The sequence below is a fragment of the Phocoena sinus genome, chromosome 4 (assembly GCF_008692025.1).
Source record: "Phocoena sinus isolate mPhoSin1 chromosome 4, mPhoSin1.pri, whole genome shotgun sequence".
NCBI classification, from domain to species: Eukaryota; Metazoa; Chordata; class Mammalia; order Artiodactyla; family Phocoenidae; genus Phocoena; species Phocoena sinus.
In genome coordinates this window covers 72,328,103-72,344,997 of record NC_045766.1, presented here as the reverse complement: position 1 = coordinate 72,344,997, position 16,895 = coordinate 72,328,103, and the positions used below count along the sequence as shown (strand labels likewise).

Genomic DNA, 16,895 nt, shown 5'->3' with positions numbered 1-16,895 from the left:
GTGAAGATACTTTGATATGACTTTTCTTGCTTGATAAATGCTTGCAGATGACATCACTTTTAACATAACAGCATTTCTGGTTTTGAACTCTTTGTATTATCTTCTTTGGATACTTAAGAAATGAATAAGCACTTTATTTTTTAAATCAGTTTTGTAATTCTGTATATGGTCTTTTTTGTTTATAGCCAAGAAAATGGGTATTGTTCTCCTGGTCATTGTATTCCAGTATTTGTTCCACTTCTATGGTTTATTTTTCTTAAAGTATCATGTAATGTTCTTTGGATGAAAATAATAGAGACTCAACTAAGGTTGGTGGTGGGGTAGAGATTGTTTTGTGTGTGTGTGTGTGTGTGTGTGTGTGTGTGTGTGTGTGTGTGTGTGTGTATCTCAGCCACTCTGCTAGGAATTTAAGATTATTTAGCTAGATCTCATGGAGATCTAGGTAGTTGAATATAGGGTTTGGTAGGCTGTGAGAGAATGAAATAATATAGAGAATTGTCCTAGTCGGTGATAGGATGGTAGGTTTAACTGCCTATCTGATTTCTTGCACCTCAGACCTTACTTCCGGGATTACCTTCCTCCTGAAGTATATCTTTTTAAGATGTTCCTTTAGTAGGTCTCTGTGTTTGGTAACATCTCTGTTTTTTGCCTGATGATATCTTTATTTCACCCTCACTCTTTTTACTGATAATTTAGCAAGATATATACTTCTAAGTTTAGTTTTTTCTCTTGGTAGTTTGAAAATATTTTTCCATTGTCAGATGGCACACATTGTTGCAGTTGAGAAATCTATACTGAATTTAATAGTTGTTTCTTTGTAGGGGGTGTCTTTTTTTTCTGGTTTCTTTATCTTTGGTATTCTGCAGTTTCACTTTGATGTGTTTGAGAAGATTTCCTTTACTTATCCTGTTTGGGATTCACTTGCTTCTTGAATCTGAAGGTTGTCTTTAATCAATTCTGGAAAATTCTTAGCCATTATCTCATCATATACTGCCTCTTTTGTTTTCTCTTTTTACTCTCCTGAACTTCTCATTAGGCAAATGGTATACCTTCATAACCTATCCCCATGTCTCTCAGTCTTTCTTTCATATTTCCTCTGTCTTTGGGCTGCTGTCAGTAATTTCTTTAGATCTGTCTTCCAGTTTATTAATTTTCTCCTCAACTGTGTGTAATCTATTTAACCCAAACATTGGCTTTGGTTTCAATTATTATATTCTTTACTTCTAGAAGTTCTACTTGGCTCCTTCTCAAAGCTGCTTGGTCATTTTTTAAAAATAGTATCTTGTTTCTTGTTTAAAAATAGTATCCTGTCTTACTCTGCTTAATCATTATAATAAACTTATTTTATATTCTGTAATCAATAATTCCAGTATCTAAAGTTCATGGGCTTCTTTATTCTGTTTATGGTTTCTGTTGATTCACTCCTGGCTTATTTTCTCAGATGTATTATATTTTGGGTGTTTATGTTTAACTTTTGATAGCCTATTTGTGGAAATTCTTTCAGTCCTGTGTTGAGAGTGAACCTGTGCAGTGAAGATTTGTGTTTGTTTCTTCCAGGCCTCCAAGCATTACCAGCCTGGGACATTTTCTTGACTTCAAGTTTCCTGGGCAGTGTAGGTACTATAAATTTGAACTTTCAAACCCATGTGAGGGAAAGTTTGTGGTTACGAATTCTAAAGGGAAAGTTTTTTTCCCCTCGATGCCAAAGTACAGGCTAAAACTTACAAGTATCTGCATATCGCCCTGGGTTGGTCCAGGGGATTTTTTTTTCCCAGTCTATTCTTAGAGGGTATAGCCCTTTGAGTTTTCCAGCCTTGTGCAGGATTATAATCCCAACACCTCTACAGGCCCAAGGCCTTGTCTTTGGTCTCTTGTCTCCTGTGCAGCCAGTAAAACCATAGATTTTTCTGAGATAAGTAGGTTCTTTCAACATAACACAATAGGCTTCACTGACCTGGTTACTACTCTGGTTTCTTGCTCCCCCCTTTGGGTTGAATGTGGAGTTTGGAAGACTATCAGATGTATTCCTCTTTCTTCCTTGAAAGCTTAGTTATGCCTTTGAAAGGATGTTCTATTTTATCCAGCATTTTGTGTGTTTAATAGTGGGACTGTTTTTCAAGTTATCTAATAGTGTGCCATATTGCTCCTTGAATCCCTTCTCTCGTACTCTCCATATCAATTGAGTTTTTCGCTCTACATCTATCAGTAAGAACAATCTGGCTACTACCTATCTCCACTTCCACAGCTATTGCTCTAGCATCAGTCATGATTAATGCCTCCCTAGTTCATTCCCTTCTATTCTTGCATCTCAGTACTCTATTCTCCATGTAGCAATCTAGAGATCTTTTTAATTTTTTTAATATATTTATTTATTTATTTATTTTTGCCAGTGTTGAGTCTTTGTTGCTGTGCGCGGGCTTTCTCTAGTTGCAGTGAGTGGGGGCTACTCTTCGTTGCAGTGCGCGGGCTTCTCATTGTCGTGGCTTCTCTTGTTGCAGAGCACAGGCTCTAGGCTTGCAGGCTTCAGTAGCTGTGGCATGTGGGCTCAGTAGTTGTGGCTTGTGGGCTGTAGACCACAGGCTCAGTAGTTGTGGAGCACGAGCTTAGTTGCTCCACGGCATGTGGGATCTTCCCCGGCCAGGGCTCAAACCTGTGTCCCTTGCATTGGCAGGCAGATTCTTAACCGCTGTGCCACCAGGGAAGCCCTCTAGTGATCTTAAAGTGTAAACCAGGTAACATCACTTCCTTACTTACAACTCTTTAATAACTTCTTGGAATAAAGTCCAACATCCTTACCTGTCATTTAAGATCCTTCCTGACCTGAATCTTGTTTTCTCCCACTATGCTACTCTTCTTGCACTAAACTGCAGTTACACGGGCCTTCTTAACTGACCTTAGCAAGTTCTTTTCTTCCTCCTTCTGTCTGGGAGCTTCTCATGGCTCTCTCTTTCTGTTCTCAGCTTAAATGTCACCTCATTAAAGATGCCTTCCCTGGCCACCTTATCCAAAGTAATCATCCTAGTTTTTCCCTCATACCAGATATCACTATTTTAATTATTGTGTTTTCATATTTGTAAGTTCCACAAAGACAAAGTGACTTGTATTCACCCTTGTATCCCTGATACCCAGCAGTGTCTGGTACATGTTAGACACTGAAATACTTGTAGAATTAGTGAATACATTAATGAACTCCTCCATGGATAAAACATAGAGGCCTTAATTTGCAAGGAGGTGGGGCTTAATTTAGCACCAAAGTATATTAAGAGCTGTAGGTAAAAAGCAAAATGGATAGTGGATGAATTCCCAGGAACACGTATCCTAGAGCAGGTTCATATAACAGGAATCGTCTTTCAGCATCTTTGGTTGGCCACAGACCTGACTGGAGGCAATGCTGAATTACATGAGGAAGTGGCGGTGTCTCTCAATATAAAGAATACCCAAGGGCTTCCCTGGTGGCGCAGTGGTTGAGAGTCCGCCTGCCGATGCAGGGGACACGGGTTCGTGCCCCGGTCCGGGAAGATCCCATATGCCGCGGAGCGGCTGGGCCCGTGAGCCATGGCTGCTGAGCCTGTGCGTCCGGGGCCTGTGCTCCGCAATGGGAGAGGCCACAGCAGTGGGAGGCCCGCATACCGCAAAAAAAAAAAAAAAAAAAGAATACCCAAAAAAGGCGGGGCGGGGGGTGGGGGGTGGCGGAGATAAGTGGCACACATCTCCAAACTACAACGCCCAGCAGGCCCCGCGTGAACCCGCCCACTGGGAGGCGGTGCCCGTCTCCGCCCCGTGGAACTCCTGGCTTCGGCCCCACCCCTCCCCGCTCCGCGCCGTAGCCCTCCCCCAGGGTTGTGGCCACGCGCAGCGGCGGCGGTTGTTCCGCTTCCCCTCTGGCCTGGGCCGTCGCCATTGCCGAAGGCTCCCTGCACTCCCTTCCCGGCGTCCGCGGGGCTCGGCTGCCGCCCGGCCTAGCAATAACAGCAGCTGCGCTCCAGCGCGGTTCCTCTTCCCGCCCCGCTTCCCTTTCCCTCCCCTCCCCGCCCCGTGTCGCGCGCTTGCTCGGGGCGGCTCCTGAGCCCGCCGGGAGCTCGGCCGGAGGCTCCTCGCCGGGGCGGGGATCTTTCCTCGCTTGGGGTAAGTGTGCAGACAGGCCGGGACGCGGGCCGTCGCTCTCCTTCCTTCTTTCTCCGCGGCCTGGCCGGCGCGAGCGGCCCGGGGCAGATAACCTGCCCCGCGCGGGGCTGGGAAGCCGCCACCTGCGTGCCTGGAGCCGCAACTCTTGGGGCGGTGGCTCATTGTCTGCGCCCTCCGGCTGTTTTCTTCCCCGACTGTAGTCTGAAATGGGAAGCTTGCTGGGCTGGTGAGGTCTAACTCTTCCTGGACCCGGCCCTGCCCTGAACCCTGTCGCGCCACAGTCTGCCCTCTGTTGATCTCCCTTCTATCGCGTTTCCACCCTCCTTTTCTCCATTTACTTTTGTGTTGTACAAAACGTTGCGGGTTTTATTCCTCGATTTTTTCGTCTCTCACAGAATCCTAGCCCCTCCTTGCTGTCTCTCTGGTCATCCCAGTTTCTTTGCTTAGGCATATTGTCTAGGGTCCCTTTACTGTTTTCTAAACTGCAATCTGTGATCTTTCCATATTCCGCGTTAGTAGAAACGAATAGTTTTCCGAGGGTTTGAGGGCCTCCGCTTAAGAACAGAACTTTCGGATCTTCTTGTGATTCCTGTTTGATCTTCAGCCAGGAGGTGGATATTTGCTTCTTTAGGTAACTTAGGTAAAGGTTGGCTTTCACCATGTTTGGCTTTCTTTCAAACAACGTACACAATATGTTGCCGAATATTCCTCAGTGGACTCAACCTTTTGACTAATTCTTTAAAGATAGAGTCATCCAAGAACTGAAGAGTAGAAAGTAATTGCCATTGTCGTCAGACGTTGTGGAGTTGTACTGCCAGTCCTTGTATCTTATCTTTAATGGGAATTCTCTGGGCAGTGCGAGCATGATTTCTTTCTCCTTGATAAATAATGCTAACTCCCATTGGTATAATTATCTCAGTTTTATTTTACAAGTGATCTATAGTTCTTTGTTTTCTTTTTAAACCTCTGTAAAAAGACAATCAAAATGGTTAGGCCTAAAATTAGACTACGACGAGCAGTGTTTTGGATCAAGGTTGTGCACGTCACGTTTTTTCCCCTGCTCTGTTTGACTCTTCCGCTCTTGTAAGTAGGCAGGATATTGAAATGTAGAAGAATTTGCTCTGGGGGTTTTGTTTTTGTAGGTTTATTCAAAACAGTAACATTAAATAAAGTTAGATTGGGATGAAGGCAGTGAACAGTAATTTTTAAAGCAGGTTAGAACTTGTCAACTTTGCCAGGAGCTCTGTGGCATTTGTAAAACACACTTATAATCACTTATATATATTTTGTATATATGTATGAAAATATATATATATATATATATAAATGAAAAGCTTTGTTCATGTTCTCCTATTAAGGGTGTTGATTTAAGTTAACTGTTTCATCCTTAGCTTTTAAATCTTTCTAGTAATTAATTAACTAGAAACACTGATTTACATTATGAAAAATGAACCTTAAAATGTTTCTGACCTGTAATGTATGTAGGTCTTAAACCCACTTTCATGTTTTGGTGAAAGAGGTTGACCTAAATTCAGTGAATTCTGTGTTTTCACTTCAATACTGTCATTTTGGTAGTGTCAGTTGTCCTTAATTCAATGAGAGGTCTTCTTGGCCTAAGGGGTTAAGGTCTAGAAATGTTGGAGTGTGAAACTAGGTCTGTTGATGTCAGCTTCTCTGCCAGTTCTTTCTACAAACAGACAGTTTTACTGAGGAAGAGTTCGGGGTATTCTGCTTCTCTTAGGACCTCGATTCTGGTTTACAGTTATTCAAAGAGAGTTATTCTTCTGGACTTTGTGACATTAAATACTAGTCTTGAAAACCCAAATTCATAAAGTAAGTTTGTGGTTGGAGTCTATCTACTAAACAAATGAATAGGGGTTCCTATGATTCTCTGATCTTTATGAAAGGGCGATTTCCAAGTAGACATGGTTAACAGTGGTTGGTGTACCTTTTCAATTGTACTTTTTTAAAGAAAAAACTTAGAACTTGTTCAGGTAGCTAAAGATAAACTTTTAGTTTTTCTTTTTAGAAGAGAGAGAGACCTTGTTCAAATAGCTAAGGATGAAATAAATAGGTAGGTATTGTTAAATTCTTCCTATGTTTAATCTGTCAATATTGATTATTCTAATATTTGAGTATAACTTTTCTTTTGGCTTTCTGAATTTTCTACTTATGATTAAAGTGTGAAACTGCACCTTTTTCAAGTCTTTAAGGCTTTGGGGTTCTGATCAATTTGTTTTCAAAAGCCCTTCCAGTTAGTTAGAGGGGTAATTCCAGACTAATCAGAGAGGGTGTTAAGTTACTTGCGAATCTGAGTTGTCCCTGGTATCCTTTTTGTACCTTGGTAGAAGCAGAAAGAGATGGAAAAAAATAGCCCCTGTTACCTTGAAGAAATACTGATTATTTTCTTCTGTGACCAGAATTGAGTTTCACTCCTTCTTCATTTTAGGATCACTAACCTGAATAAGAGTAGTCAGTCTGAACATTCATGCTGGATTTCAGAGGACTAGCCTCTTATCTTTGAGGTACAGTAGTACTTGTCATTCCATGTATCACAAGTGGTGAGGAGCTGGAGACCTGGGTTTGAATGCTGGCTCTTCCACTTCACCCTGGGCAAGATACACATTCTTTTCAGGCTTGTTTTTTTCATCTGTAAAATGAGGATTAATAATAATATAATACACATTTCATAGGGCTATTTAGAGCAGATGAGATAATGCAGGGAAAAGTACTTAGCAAATGAAGTGTTTAAGTGATTAATAAATGTTATTAATATTAATGCTAATAATATTAATAGTTAATATTCCATTCTGAAATAGGTTTTATATGTAATTGCTTCTACAGCAAATATTATACTTCCAAACGTAGATTTAAGACTGCTTTCTGAAAGTGGTTGGAATCTCAGGGCCAAGTTTCTGAGACCATAACTGTTAAAAATTACTTTTCAGGAAAAAAAATAGTTTCATCACTGAAATAAAATACAGGTTTTTTGAATACATGTTTCTCAGATTTTAAAATAGGCATACTTCTCGTAGAAAATTTAGAAAGTGGTGAAAACTATTAAGAAATAGGACAAAAATTACTATACAAAAATCACTTAGCCCCCAGAGATAACCATCATAACAGATGAGAATAGTGCCTGTTTTCCTTATTTTTAAATTAAATTCCAAAGGTAGTCAGTACATGCTTATTACAGAAGGTTCAAGCAAGTCAATTATGTAGAGTAGAAAGTGAAAATTACTTTCCTTACTTTTTTTTTTTTTCCCTTTTTATTTTTTTTTATTTTTTATTTATTTATTTATTTATTTTCCTTACTTTTTAGTCCCATTCCTTACAGGTACCCACTGTAAACAATTTTGTTTTCTTTATGCAATTAGAAATAAGCACAGTGTGTATGTAGTTTTACCTTGATTTTCTTTTTTAATTAAAAAATCTAATCATTATGAATTCGTTTCCATCTTAGTACTTGTAGTTAAACCTCATGTTTTTTTGTTTTTTGTTGTTTTTTTTTGCGGTACACGGGCCTCTCTCACTGTTGTGGCCTCTCCCATTGCGGAGCACAGGCTCCGGACGCGCAAGCTCAGCGGCCATGGCTCACGGGCCCAGCCGCTCCGCGGCATGTGGGATCTTCCCGGACCGGGGCACGATCCCGTGTTCCCTGCATCGGCAGGCGGACCGTCAACCACTGCGCCACCAGGGAAGCCCCTGGAGTAAAACTTTTAAACACAATTTCAGGTGCTCTAAAGAACAAATTATTAAAGAATAAAAAGTTACATTGGCAGATACAATGGTAAAAATATAACCAGATGTTTGATAAAGAATAAAGTTTAAAAAAAACCCTTAATTCATTACCTGTGGATAACTGCTGTTAATATTTTGATGTTTCTTTATATTTGTGTGTGTACATAGTTTACTCTTCTAAAATTGGAATCATATTCTATATAATTTGCTATCTTGCTTTTTTTTAACTTACCCTCAAATCTTGCAAGTTTCCCTCTTTCTCCTTAAAAATTCTATTTAAAAATGATTTTTTAATGTTTGCCTAACATTCCATTGCACACCTATGCCTTAGTTTCATTATTCTCCTATTGGTGAATGTATAACTTATTTCTAATATTTTATATAAATAATGCTATGATGAATATCTTTTTATTCATCCCTGAGTATTACTTTAGAATATTTTCTTATAAGTGGAATTACTGAATGAAAGGGTATAAGCATTTACAAGTGTTAAATTACCCTTCAGAAAGGTTTGGTGTATACCATCACTAGCATTGTGAGTCTCATTTTGTTGCTATCCTCATTGAAACAGCCATCATTCTTAATGAAATTGTTAAATTTGCTTATTGCTAGGCAAATAAAAAATACAGTTTAATTTGCATTTCCTGTTTAAATTATAATTTTGTTTTTGTGAATTTGATTTAGTTTCGTTATTTCTGATAAGTATACAGAAGTATCTAGGTTTTTTTTTAGTAGTAAGTTCACTTTTTCCTTAAAAATTTTTTTTTGTACAGTTTTTAAACTTACTTTCCATTTACAGTTATAAAGCATTGGCTGTATTTTTCGTGTTGTATAATACATCCTCGAGCCTATCTTACACCCAATAGTTTGTACCTCTAGAAGTAACTAGATTTTTGTGGTCACGATTATTTTTATTATCTTGCTGGACTTCAGTAAAATTTTATTTACTTTTGTTTTTCAGGTTCATTGTCTTACCTGAAAATAATAGTAACCTTTGCTTCCTTTCCAATAGTTATAAAATTTATTAGTATTTTAGCTCTTTATTACGTTGACACAGTTATATAAGACAGTTATATAAGAGAGGTGATAATTGTCTTGGAATGTCTCTGGTATTTTAATGATTTAAGGATGAATGCAGCTGTTGGTTTTAGAGAGAAATTTTTTATTATTTATTCTGTTCTTGTAAAAAAGAGGAGTGTCTTCCGAATTTTATCAAATGTTTTTGTAACTTATTTAGGTGATGATAAGATTTTTCTTTTAACTACTGATAAAAGTATATAAATAAATTTGCTAATAACATTCCCAAAGGTTATATATCCTAAGGCATATATCATGAGGAATCAAAACCCCCACTCTTGTTAGTCAAGTGTACAGAATTTATTGAAAGAATAGAAGAGAGTCTCATAGAACTTTAGTTTAATAAGAATACACAGTCCATATGGTAACTTCTGTAGTTCCTTCTGTAGTCTGGAGAAATCCTTACTTACTCATGAGTCAGTTTTGAGAAATTTGTATTTCCCCAGATTATATTTTTTAAGATTTTCAAATTTATTATTATATTGGTGTATGTAATATTTTTTATAATTAAAATCTGTGGTGTTCATGTCCACCTTTTATTAGTGATTTCATTATTTTTCTTAATTTGATTTGCCAAATGTTTACTTAGTGGTTTTTAATAAGAAACTTTGAGATTTATTCTTTTCTCTGATTTTCTAATTTCTACTTTTTATTTTGCTCTGGTTTTTCTGTTTTTTTTGGTCATACAGTAAGTCCCCTACGTACGAATGCATTCCATTCCGAGAGCACATTCGTAAATCCAGTTTGTTCCTTAGTCCAACAAAGTTAGCCTAGGTACGCAATTAACACAATCGGCTATATGGTACTGTACTGTAATAGGTTTATAATACTTTTCACACAAATAATACATAAAAAAGAAATGCAAAAAATAAAATATTTTTAATCTTACAGTACAGTACCTTGAAAAGTATGGTAGTACAGTGCAACGGCTGGCATACATACGAGCATTGAGTGAACAGGCAAGAAGAGTTACTGACTGAAGGAAGGAGAGGAGGTGGGAGATGGTAGAGCTGAAGGATCGTCAGCAATAGGAGATGGAGGGCAAGCTGCAGTTTCACTCACACCTGACGTTCACTACCAGCTACATCAATGCTGCTTTTATGCTTGCTTCTACACTTGCTTCTGGACATCCTGGGCTTGAAATAAAGATACTGTGCTACTGTACTCTACAGTACTGTACAGTAAAGTACACAAAAGCACAACCACTTGCAGAGGATGCCCGCATGTGACAGTGTATGCCAGACATGTGAATTAACTTACGTGGTTGGACCTGTGAACACATGTTCGCATCTTTGAAAGTTCACAACTTGGAGGTTCATGTGTAGGGGACTTACTGTACTTTTTCTAACTTAGTAAATTCTTAGTTCTCTCTTTTTTCTTAAATGAAAACATTTTTAATGCTCTTAATTTGCCTCTGAGTACAGCTTTGGCTGCGCTCTAAAATGTCTGTGAATGATATTCTTATATTCATTGCTTTCCAAATAGTTGCTAGTTCTAGTTTGATTACCTCTTTGACTCAGGAACTGTTTGGTATAGTTCTGTTCACTGTATTTTCTTTCATTGTCAGTGACTATGTTCTTTTAAAATACCTTTTAAGTTTATTCAGGGTTTTTTTGTGACTTAAAGCATAATCCAATTTGCTAAATGTTCTTTGAAAACTTAAGAACATTTTCTGTTTGCACATACAGTTTTATATACACACATATATCTGTCAGTTAAACTTTATTCAAATTATCTTATTATTCCTTAATAGTTTTTATTAATTATAAGACATCCTTTATTAAGTTTTTAATCTTAATCTGTCAAAGACTAAGAGTTAGCATTGTTTCTGAAAAGCTTGTGCTTACATTGGGGCCTTTACATTTTTGTTCCTTCCCCCTGAATACTGTGTTCCTTTCATATGTCACTGTTTTAAAGAGGCCTTACTTGATCAGCTGTCTAAAATAGCCTCCATCTGCTCCTGCTCAGTATCTAACTTCTTTCCCCTCTGTGTTTTTCTTTATAGCACTTCCACCTGAAATTATTATTATTTTATTTATTTATTTTTTTGCGGTACGCGGGCCTCTCACTGTTGTGGCCTCTCCTGTTGCGGAGCACAGGCTCTTTACGCGCAGGCTCAGTGACCATGGCTCACGGACCTAGCCACTCCGCGGCATGTGGAATCTTCCCGGACCGGGGCATGAACCTGTGTCCCCTGCATTGGCAGGCAGACTCTCAACCACTGCGCCACCAGGGAAGCCCTGAAATTATTTTTTCATTCACTTATCTCTTTGCTATTATTCTGTTCAGAACTTAGAACAAGTATGTATGCAGTATGTGTTTGTTAAGTAAAGAGTGTCCTTTTTTATTTCTAATGACTTTTTTTTTTAATTAATAGACTTTATACAATTTTAGGTTCACAGAAAAGTTGAGCCAAAAGTACAGAGAGTTCCCATATACCTTGATCTCCCTCCTTCCTCAGCTTCCCCCATCATCAACATTCTGCAATGTTTGGTATGTTTGTTATGATTGATGAACCAACGTTGACACATCATTACCCATCAAAGTTCATAGTTTACATTAGGGTTCACTCTTGATGTTACACATTGTATGGGTATGGACGAATGGTGGATAATGACGTATTCACCATTACAGTATCATACAGAATAGTTTCTTCACTCCCAAAATTCTCTGTGCTCCACTTATTTACCCCTCCCTTCTTGCTAATTCCTGATAACCACTGAAGCTTTAACTGTCTCCATAGTCTCGCCTTCTCCAGAATGTCATATAGTTGGAATTATACAATATGTAACCTTTTCAGCTTCTTTCACTTAGCAGTGTGCATTTGAGTTTCCTTCATATCTTTTCATGGCTTAATAGCTCATTGCTTTTTTATGCTGAATAATACTCCATTGTTGGGATATACCATAGTTTGTTTACCCATTTACCCACTAAAGGACTTCTTGGTTGCTTCCACATTTGGCAGTTATGGATAAAGCTGCTATAAACATCCAAATTTGGGTTTTTCATGGACATAAGTTTTCAGCTGATATGAGTAAATAGCATGGAATATGATTGCTGGATTGTATGGTAAGAATATATTTAGTTTTGTAAAGAATCTGCTAAAACTGTCTTTCAAAGTGGCTGAACCATTTTGCTTTCCTACCAACAGTGAATGAGAGTTCCTGTTGCTCAAATCCTCACGAGCATTTGATGTTAGTGCTTTGGATTTTAGCCATTCTAATAGGTGTGTACTGCTATCTCACTGTTTTAATTTGCAATTCCCTAATGAAGTATGAGACTGAGCATCTTTATATCAGATACTTCTTTTGCAAATATTTCCTTCCACTCTGTGGCTTGTCTTCATGTTCTCTCTATCCTAATGATTTTTATCATGTTTTTGGTGTAATATTATTGATGCACGTTTAAGTTCTATACTGCTAAAGATCTGTATTACACCTAATCAATAAAAATAATTGTCATATTTAATCTTTCTAAGTCTCGTATTTTACTTATCTTAAATTTCCATCTGTCCTGTTATTCTTTTATTTATTTATTTATTTATTTATTTATTTAATTTTTGGCTGCGTTGGGTCTTCGTTGCTGCACGCAGGCTTTCTCTAGTTGTGGCGAGCAGGGGCTGCTCTTCGTCGCGGTGCGTGGGCTTCTCATTGCAGTGGCTTCTCTTGTTGCGGAGCATAGGCTCTAGGCACGTGGGCTTCAGTAGTTGTGCCACGTGGGCTCAGTAGTTGTGGCTCAGGGCTCTAGAGTGCAGGCTCAGTAGTTGTGGCACACGGGCTTAGTTGCTCCGCGGCATGTGGGATCTTCCCAGACCAGGGCTCGAACCCGTGTCGCCTGCATTGGCAGGTGGATTCTTAACCACTGCGCCACCAGGGAAGTCCTGTCCTGTTATTCTTTGTTCAATAAATTATTATCCAACCTTGTCTTTCCATGCCATTTTTAGTTGTATCTCTTTTAAATTACATATAGTTTATTTTTGTTTTAATCCAAAGTGAATACTTAAAACATTTATCTGTATTGTGATAGTTAATTCTGTTGGGTGTGTTTCTGTTATTTAATGCTTTCTGTTTTTTAATGATTCATTGCTACTGCTTCTACATTTTTGTAAAATATACATAATGTAACGTTATCATCTTAACCATTTTAAAGTAAAGTTAACCCTTGAACAACACGAGTTTGAACTGTGCAGGTCCACTTATACCTGGATTTTTTTCAGTAGTAAGTACTATAGTACTGCACTATCCAAGGATGGTTGAATCCTAGGATGCAGAACTGCAGATACAGAGGAACTTTGGATTTGGAGGAACCATGTATATGGAGAGCCAGACTATAAGTTATACTCAGATATTTGACTGTGTGGAGGGTCACGCCCCAACCCCCAAGTTGTTCAGGGTCAACTGTATACAGTTCTTTGGCATTAAGTACACTTACATTGTTGTGCAACCATCATCACCATCCATCTCCAGAATTTTTCATCTTCCCTAACAGAATCTACACTCATTAAACACTGACTCCCTGTTCCTCCCTACCCACAACCCCTGGTGACTGTCTCTAATCTACTTTCTCTTATGATTTTGCCGTTTCTAGATGATTCATATAAGTGGAATCATACAATGTTTGTCCTTTTGTGTCTGGCTTATTTCACGTAGCATGTTTTCAAGGTTCATCCATGTTATAGCATTTATGAGTACTTAATTCCTTTTTGAGGCTGAATAATATTCCATAGTGTGTGTGTTTATCCTGTTATCTGTCAGTGTCTTAAAGCCAACTAATTTATACTTGAAGTTAATTCAACTGTAAATCTAAAATTTAAAAAAATAACGATTTCTGATTTGTCAGTCTGAAAAAGAAAATTATACTTTGACTCCCCATAACTGAAGACTGGCTTATTCTCTTAACCAGCCCTCACTTTAATGTTCATTGTCAGTTTCTCAATCTTGCATTTAAATTGAGTCATCATGTATGTCAGCTAACATAAATTTTCATTTAATATAGGAGTAACTGGAAGGCACATTTAATAATTATTAGGTCACTAATGTCCACAGAAACTTTCATGCCATGTGGTCTCACATTAATTTTGTTTCAGAGCTTCCTATATCTGATGGTGCTAGGAATCTTCCTTTTTCTTTTTATTGAGATATTTTGACTGATTGTGTCTTGTACGTGTTTATTAATGTTGCCTGATACATTAACTCCTTACGATCTTCATACTTTTTTTTCATTTCCAGAAATATTTTTGGTTATTTTTAGTTCTTTTTTCTTCCTTGAAAACACTTACAGTAATTAGGTTGGCTTATCATTTCTGTCTTTTGTGTGAGCTTCTCGAATGTTTGTCTTTAGTACTCATTTGACTTTCCTTTATTACCTCCAATGTAGGGTTTATTTCTGCTATGGAAATTTTAGTTTCTTTACATCCTTTAAAAATTTACTCCACTCCCTTTTCTTCTTAAATTACTCTCATTTCATCTTGGTCTTTTCTCTTCATATATGCCTGTTTCATGGATTTTACCAAACAGTGTTTGGAACTTAATTCTGTGTCTTGAAGTAATTTTTTTAAAAATTTATTTATTATTTATTTTTGGCTGTGTTGGGTCTTCCTTGCTACGTGCAGGCTTTCTCTAGTTGCAGTGAGTGGGGTTACTCTTTGTTGCAGTGTGCGGGCTTCTCATTGCGGTGCTTTCCCTTGTTGTGGAGCAGGCGGGTTTCAGTAGTTGTGGCACATGGACTCAGTAGTTGTGGCTCGTGGGCTCTAGAGCGCATGCTTAGTGGTTGTGGTGCACGGGCTTAGTTGCTCCACGGCATGTGGGATCTTCCCCGACCAGGGCTCGAACCCGTGTCTCCTGCATTGGCAGGTGGATTCTTAACCACTGAGCCACCAGGGAAGTCCTTGTCCTGAAGTAATTTTAATTCACCTTCTAAGTTAGATTCTGCTTCTGTGAAAGGTAATTTTGTCTCTTTCTTGTGCTGCATTATTTTTTGCTGGGGTCAATGTTGGATTTTTTCCTGCTTATTCATCCTTGAATGGTAACAGTTATCTGTTACCTGGTATGCATTTGTCAGAAACATTTGTGGGATTGATTGTCCTTGCCTCTACAGTTGACTGGGATTCTGGTTGAAACCTCTTCTTAGGTGTATTGCTAAAGGATAAACACACACAGCACCTAGCGTGAGTTCCAGTGATAAATTGGCATTCATCTTATAGGGTAGTTCTGGGCTAGGATGGTGGGATCTTATGGTACTGTGGTTTCTAGCATGTGCTACTATTAGGGCTCTTCCTGATTCTAACCAAGTACCCACAACACAGCACTTTGCTTGTGTGACTACACCTCCCAGGAAGCCATGTACCAATCCAGGTTTTCCTGCCCATTTACAGCTCCACTTGAACCTTACATACAGGCACATAGAAAGATACTTGTTTTCTGGAACTTGCATGGCAGCCTCCTAAATGTATGTAGAAAGATCAGAAGAGATGATAAGGAGCTCCAGCTATCACAGAACCCACTTCTATATAGCAGGAAATGGCTTAGCAAGGATGACTGACTAGCTTGTTTCTTTGAGGCAGACTTCGGGTCTCCAAATAGAAGTATTGCCTTCTTCTAGGCAAATGGTCAAACTTTCTTTTATGAAACAGAGCATAGATGGGTCATGAATCTTTTCTTAGTTGAGATTGTGTGACCTTATAGCTAATGAAAAGCCTTCAAAGATTTTATATAAATTGTCTTCCTGGAAGTGTGGGATAGACTCCATGGTGACTTCTGATATGATACTATTTTTTGCTACAATAAACTGGTTTCAGTTTTTGTTTAACTTAGATAACCACCTAAGTAATCAAATAATCAGTCTGCAGTTGACCTTCATTTTTCAGTATAAGGTCTTAGATTGATAAGTTTTCACTTTGATTGTAGAAAAATGGCATCTTGTTACAATTTGCATCTTTTTGATGTCTAGTTGAACACTTTTTATATACATACAGTCCCCCTACTTACTATTTTTAGACTTTACTATGGTGCAGAAGTGGTATGCATTCAGTAGAAACCATACTTTGAATTTTGATCTTTTTCTAGGCCAGCTATACAAGGTTCAGTACTCTGGTGGTGCTGGGCAGAGGCAGCGAGCTGTAGCTCCCAGTCAGCCATGCAATCACAAGGGTATACACTTGTGATACACTTAACAACCGTTCTATACCCATACTACCATTCTCTCGTTCACTTTAAGTACAGCATTCAATAAACTACAAGAGATATTCAACTCTTTGTTATAAAATAGGCCTTGTGTTAGATGATTTTGCTCAACTGTCAGCTAATGTGTTTTGAGCATGTTTAAGGTAGGCTGGGCTATGATGTTCCTTGATAGGTTTAGGTGTATTAAATGCATTTTCGACTTAACGGTATTTTCAACATACATATCGTTATGTAGCCCCATCTTAAGGAAGATCTGTGTTTGTTGCCCCTCTCCTCTTTTTTCATTTTGAATCGCCATTTGGGTTTTGCGACCAAACTTGAGGAAAGCTAGACTGCACTGTTGAACACATTTCTTCTTACTTCTTTTTTTAACTTTTTAATTTGTTGTTCCTTGCTTCACCATTCACTACCTTGTAGGCACTTTTGAAGCATTATCTGAGTCTCACCCCTTTACTTCTTTCATGGTTAGTCATAGTTTCACTTTTTTAGTGTAGTGATTGGGTGAAGGCCAAGGGGAAGAAGAAAAAAAGGAGGATCACATTTCGATTACAAAGTTTCTGTAACACACTGCTTCCTCTGTTTACCGAGACCTTCCTCTCTTTTTGCTTGGCAAGTTCTTTCTCATCCTTCAAAGGCCGGTTCTGATTTCTTTGCCTGATTACTTTCATCTGCATAGGAGCTCTGGGTCCTCTTTTCCACTGCATTCCACTCATCCCTGTCAGCTCTTATCTCATTTCGGAGTAGTCATTTGTTACTCTTTTCCCACTGATG

The 16,895-nt window shown here is 38.4% G+C and overlaps 1 protein-coding gene across 3 annotated transcripts in view; it reads left to right on the top strand.

The window, feature by feature from the left end:
- Positions 1–16,895, top strand: part of PAK2 (p21 (RAC1) activated kinase 2) — a 95,523-nt gene that overhangs the window by 6,513 nt on the left and 72,115 nt on the right. Inside the window, exon 1 of one of the 3 annotated variants that reach the window (XM_032630795.1) lies at positions 3,848–4,125. The exons of 1 other annotated variant lie outside the window; for it this stretch is intronic. The gene's annotated coding sequence lies outside the window, so the exon portion shown is untranslated. Of the gene's footprint in view, positions 1–3,847; positions 4,126–16,895 lie in introns of those variants that run through there. One more of the 3 variants, XR_004349722.1, reaches the window with a different exon arrangement.